This window comes from Rhea americana, unplaced genomic scaffold (assembly GCF_003343005.1).
Source record: "Rhea americana isolate MKP2758 unplaced genomic scaffold, rheAme1 scaffold_108, whole genome shotgun sequence".
Taxonomy (NCBI): Eukaryota; Metazoa; Chordata; class Aves; order Rheiformes; family Rheidae; genus Rhea; species Rhea americana.
In genome coordinates, this window is record NW_028185128.1 from 1,897,615 (window position 1) to 1,903,614 (window position 6,000).

The 6,000-nt window shown below is 43.2% G+C and overlaps 1 protein-coding gene across 3 annotated transcripts in view; it reads left to right on the forward strand.

Annotated features, from left to right (window-relative positions):
- Positions 1-6,000, forward strand: part of SASH1 (SAM and SH3 domain containing 1) — a 193,109-nt gene that overhangs the window by 61,848 nt on the left and 125,261 nt on the right. The gene's annotated exons all lie outside the window — the stretch shown is intronic.

Below are 6,000 nucleotides of genomic sequence, written 5' to 3' on the forward strand. Positions count from 1 at the left end.
AATGAAACGGCAGTCATTGTGTGAGGCTGGCCATCTCGATTAGTGTTCCTCTTTCCTGCCAGCCCACTACAACAGTCTTGGGATGTTTTTTGTGTCAGTGCTGAACATCTCTGAAATACATAGYTGTCAAACTATACTAAGTTGTACCTTATTTTTGCTAGTTTTATGATGTGCTTTCAGATGAGATCATCAGACTCCTTTTCACCAGTAATCTACTACAAGCTTCAACAAAAGAATCAAAGGACACCGTGCCTGGAAAAGGAGTCTAAGCCTAAGTCCTATTCCCTGCTCTGAGGCTTGCTTTTCTTTCTTTCACTTCTCCTGTCATAAGATTATATAGGATAAGAGCAGCCAAAGGACACWGAGAAAAATGCTTCTGCCTCTGAGAATTTTGCAAATCTTAAAGATTTGCATGCATCTTTTGTAGCATACACTTACAAAGAGTATAAGAAATAGTGCAAGCTCCTGTGAGCTACAGTTTAGAGACTTCCACTAGACATCCCAAAGGATGCTGAGCTCTTGCCTGAAAAGTTGACTAAGTTTTATTAAACWTCTTGTAAAAGCAGAAAATTAATGCCAGCTGTGTAATTTTTGAAATACAGTGTAATAGAAGTGTAGACTAATTCCAGTAAGGGAGAGAAAGGAGATAATTCCAAATGAAGTAGAAAAGCTGGCTTTGCTGTGGGACCAGGAAAGGGGAATGCTGAGTTTGTGTGGAGAGGGCTCAAGTAAATAATACAAAGAATYGAAAGTCTTAATATATTTTGGAAATTACTCGGACAGCACCAGGCACTGTGAGAACTAGATCTACGGGTGGTTTCAGAGAGGTGAGCTGCGCACCTCTGCAAGGTCCGCGCGTGTGCCGTCGGCGAGGGCRCGGGCTCCTCACCGGTTAGCCCCCGGCTCTCCGAGCTCCTCCGGCGGCCGAAATCCTGCTGCCGCTTCTTGAGTAGGAAACGTYGGGTTGTGCCCGCTGATGGGAGGGAATTAGACAGGATCCGAGGGGCCCTGGTCAAATGCGTCTGCGTGCRGGAAGTGAGGATGTGAACCTTTCCTCTCCCCTTGTGACTCAAAAGGTATCATTCCAGAAGGCCTGTTGTACCCTGCGTGCGCTATGTTTAGATTTCCTTTCCTTACGTGATTTGTCATACAAAGCGGTAGTCACTGCCTTTTAACGGAAACCTGCCAAGCGTTGCAGCACTCCTATGTCCATAGAGCATGGTGCTACTCCTAGCTAAGACCACTAGAATGATTTTCTTGGACACGTGTSTCTCCCTCCTTTGTAATCCTTAATCTAGTAGGGTCCTGATACCTAGAGGAAGGATGGATCTGGTGTAATGTGGAGTATTTCAACTTCTATCAGAATAAAGCAAATCATTGTCTGCAACTGCTTTTTGCCGACAGAACTGATAGAGCCTTAACCCAACTGCTTTGTGTTGTGTGTGTTAGTGTGATATGATACTTTCTAGTCCTGAGGCTGGCAATAATACTGGGAGCCGACAGCTAAGCCTCTAAAAGAATACWTGATGATTTCTGACTGTATGGCAAAGATGTATGCCAGAGTATGCGGTCTAAATACTGTCTATTTTTAAAGCAATTGGATAAGTATTGGTAGACTATACTGCTTTTTAAAAATTAGGAGTATTTTCTGTGATTATTTAATTGGTAGTTGATGTAGTTGATGCAGAAACTTAAACACTTCAAGAATATGTAGCAATCTGCTGTGAAAATGCACATGATAGGTCTAACTGTCTCTAATTTACAGCTGTAGGTATCAAATGTATCTGAGATAAAATAATGGCTTGCTTTGCATTGTGRCTTATGGATCCTGCACGTAGGACTCGAGCCTGGCCGCTGCAAAAGGAAAAGAGGGAGGGAGGTGAAAAGGGACGTACTCACTCTCACCAATGTGTTGCTGTAACTGGCTCATATGAAGATAAAAGTTTTAGGGCTTTTGCACATCACCTGTAGGGACCAACTGGGAATTTATTTCTCCCTTCCCTTGTACCTATACTCTGTGCATAAAATAGCTTGCTTATTTGAGCTYTGATGTTCCCATTTAGATGCGATATACTGGGCACGGTGTTATTAGTGATGTTGAAAAACCTCTTGCGTCTTGCTCATGCACCTGGAGTTAACTGTCAGGCCCCTAGGCAGGAAGCTTTTGCTCTTAGATTATATGTGAGGAACCAGCTGAAGTTTGTCCATTATGCTGTGGGGCATAGTCCACTTTCCCAAGTGGTCTGATCTCTTGTGGCCTCTTGCATGTAGTTTAAGATTGATTATCAGTGCTTGGGGTTGTTTGTGGCATAGACTTCTTGGATTAAATGCTTGWTGAACAGTTGCCAGTGATTGTGGCAGGCTGGTTCTGATGACACATGTTGTCTTCTCCAATTTATTTTGATCCATACTCTAACTTTTGAGTATTAAATACATTGTTGAAATCATTGTGTCATTTTGTGTGGAACTGCAGCAAGATGATGCACGCTGCTTTGGGACAGAAAGTCTGATTTCTTGTTTTAATTGCTCAAAGGTTTCTGCTTGCAAAGAAGCATTCACAGGGATGAAGTTTGGGCTGGTGAAGCTGCTCTTTCTAMGTCTTCAGTAAAGAAAGGAGGAAGAAACTTCTCTATGGCCAACTTAACTTCAAGCTAGGATACTATTCCAAATAGCTCTCTGGCAGAAAGTCTGTCTCTGTCGAATACAGAACAGTACTGTTGGAGTTGGTTAATCCTGTCTGGTGTATAGATGTGGGAAACTTATCAACTGCACATCCACTGACAACTGATGATCTGATAGCAGGATATATTCCCATACACTGTCAATCTGCTTTAACTGGGCTGCACCGGATCCATCACACGTGTGGATCGATTACATCTCCTGCCTAGTGATTTGCAGGAGAATAACTGCTCAGATGCTTCATAGCTGTTTTGCAGATGCACAGTAAAGCCGTTGTGTCCAGAATATATTAGAGAGCATGTGAGAGCAACTGTTAGCATGTGTGCTGTAGGCCTGACATACCAGGGATTTGCACTAGTATCACTGATCAGGCATTAGCAGCCTGAGCTGCCTAGTGCTGCGCTGGAGATGCATGGTGACCATTTCYCAAGACTTTCAAATGATAATTATGTGGGCAGAGCTTCTGTGAGATGTTCCAAAACCCTCAGAAAAATGACCGTATTTCCTTCTGGCCAACAACTTACRGATGTCCAATGTAACAAGGTTCTAGAATTTGTCATGTTTTGGAGGTGCTTGAGTGAGTCTAGAGAACTGTAGATAAAATGTAAACAAAATCTAAATTCTATGGTGCTAAATCAAGTTATATAGTAATAATTTAGTAGAATTGTAACACAAACCAAATACTGCAGTCCAGAAAAGCTGAGGCTGTAGTCAGCAGCTAGGCCTCAAAACCCATGTAAGATTTGGGTTTCTGCTTTTTCTCAAACTCCCATGCTCTTGCTGCAGCTGTAAAATTGTAAAATGGCACTGGGATTTATTACTACAGGACACTGGCACCATTAAAATAGAGGAACCTTGTGAAATCTGGAAAGGGGAAATATCTGTGGGAAGAAGAGAAGTAATATTTTAGCATGTCATAGTCATTGAATCTCTTGGAAAAATGGCATGTGAACATATGGAAATGAATTGCAATAGATACCATAATTACAAGATTACAAGTCTATAGAAGATAATGGGTATGGTACACTGTCATGGGTTTGTTGTGGTTCTCTCCTATTGATGAGAGGTAGTCACTGCTCCTGGAGTCAGGTGCTTTTGCAAGATCTTTTTTTTTCGCCCACCTTGCTTCCCCTTTTTAAAATCAAAGAATGACTCTAAAATTGAAGTCAACTGATTTGAGGCAAGGACTTCTGCAGCCATGCATCACGTTCCTCTGATGAAAGGTGCTCCCTTCACAGAAGGAACGACGTAATGGCTCACRCAATCACTCTTGGAGCACTACAGTTCACACTCTGGTTTCTGTTTACCTACACTGAGCTGAAAGATGTGGATATTCAGGCCCTGCTTTTGTTAGCTGTTCAGTCATTCCTGCGCAGGAGCAATGAACTGTAGTGGCAGGGAGAGGCAAGGCAAGTGGGAGTGATGCCCCTTGCACCTCTAATCTTAATCTGTTGCTGCATGAGTCAGAGCAAGGAGGTTTTTAGACCTTGTGCTGCAGAGATTTATTTATTTATTTTAATGTTCCTCCAAAGCAATTTTGAAGAAATCAGGCAGTACATGCAGAACAGTATACACAGGAGGAAAGTAGAATACTTAATTCCYGAGACTGTGCGCGCCATGTTCAGGTGTCTTGAATGTTTTAGTTTTATGCAAGTATTGTAGGTGACTCAGCCTGGATTTCAGAGGGTCACTAACTAAATTAGTCCTGAGTAATTAACTAGTCTTGAGTTATGCAAGCCATCCAAAGGGCRTGTCAGTGAAATATCTTTGTATCCTATCTTCATACGTCATAGGCTTGTATTCACATCTAACTTAAAGATAAATTAAAAGGTTTTATGTCTGTGTTTTGGGGCTTGTCATATTACTTAATAATGAAAAATATGTAGAGYGTATCTTAAAAGGGTCAATAAAAATATGCATATTTCCATATCATCAATGGTTTCTTTCTCACTTTTTTACTTAGCGTAATTCTTCTTTTCCTTTCAGTGCCCCCTGCACCTCTTCTCTGTTCTCWATGTACTATTCACCACTTTAGCTATTAAACAGGTTTTCAGGTAGTTTAAGGCTGCACAGTCACAGAGACAGTGCTTAGAAAAGTCTTATTCCTTTTTTCTGCTTTAGAAGTCCAACTTCTGCTTTATACCTTCTCCAGAAATGATTTTTTCATCCTGTTTGCAGATGGGTAATTTGGGTGTMCCTTGTTGCTCTGGTCATCCCTGGCTGCAGCGGGGCAAAATCGCTCTGGGTCCTTCCAGCCTCAGGGGGACCTGGGTGACTCCGCTGCGCTGCCTGGGYGCCCAAGAAGAGTCCGAGCAGCAGCCGAGGCCCTGCCTTGTGCCCGGGCAGCCCACGTCCCCCCACAAGCCACAGAGCTGGCAGGGGGCTGAAAATGCTACCTAGCTGCCTGCTATCAGTGAGCTCCTCAAATGCTTGGCTTGTGCATGACAGCTGCATATCCACCAAATACGTTGCTGGTTTTTCCTGRGGCAGAGACAGGTGTTTCCAAAAAATAATAGCTTGAAACAGTAGGTTTTAAGAARTGTTTAACAATTTCGAAGCTTAATGATGAGCTCCAAAACTAAGTGTAAACTATTGTGTAGCTGCTGGTTCTAGTAATCTCTAGTAATTCTTTGAATGAGGTGCAAGGTTATGGATAGGCTAAGAGAAGTATCACATTACTGTTGGCTCATCCCCCTGCCCCAGATCTCTCCCTTTTATCACAGGGAGTGCTAGAAGTGTTCGTTTTGCCACTACTTTATTATTTAATATACCTTCCAAAACAAGCACACTCATGTGCATGCATGTGCAATCAACCATTTCCTTTAAAAAAAATGGAAGCATCTCTACTGCTGCCTGTATTTAGTCATCATTTAATCTCATTGTAACATGGGGGGGGAGGTAAGATGAAATAGGAAGAAATGTTTCCATAATGTTTCCCCAAGGAGAGCTWTGCCTTTCACAGTGTAACTGGTGACAGATCTCCCCTGTTCATCAGGAAAATGATGTGGTTCCGGTACTTAGAGTATGGGTTACCTGGGAAAACCTTCCTTTGCCCAATACAAGAAATGTGGTTGGCACTACTTACCAGCCAGTCTTGCTGTCATTTTCAGTTAATAAATATATAAAAAACATATTTCGCTGCTGCATTTCCCCCAAGTCAGGCCAAAAGCCGGGGAGAGCAGTGCAGTCCCGTGCCAGGCTGCCGGACTTTCTCCCCCTGCGGGACCCACCTCGCAGGCGCTGGGCTCGGGGGGCGGGGAAGGGAGTTGGGTGGGCTGGAGCAGGAGCGGGCGGGCCGGCCCGGGGCGGCAGCGCGTGTTG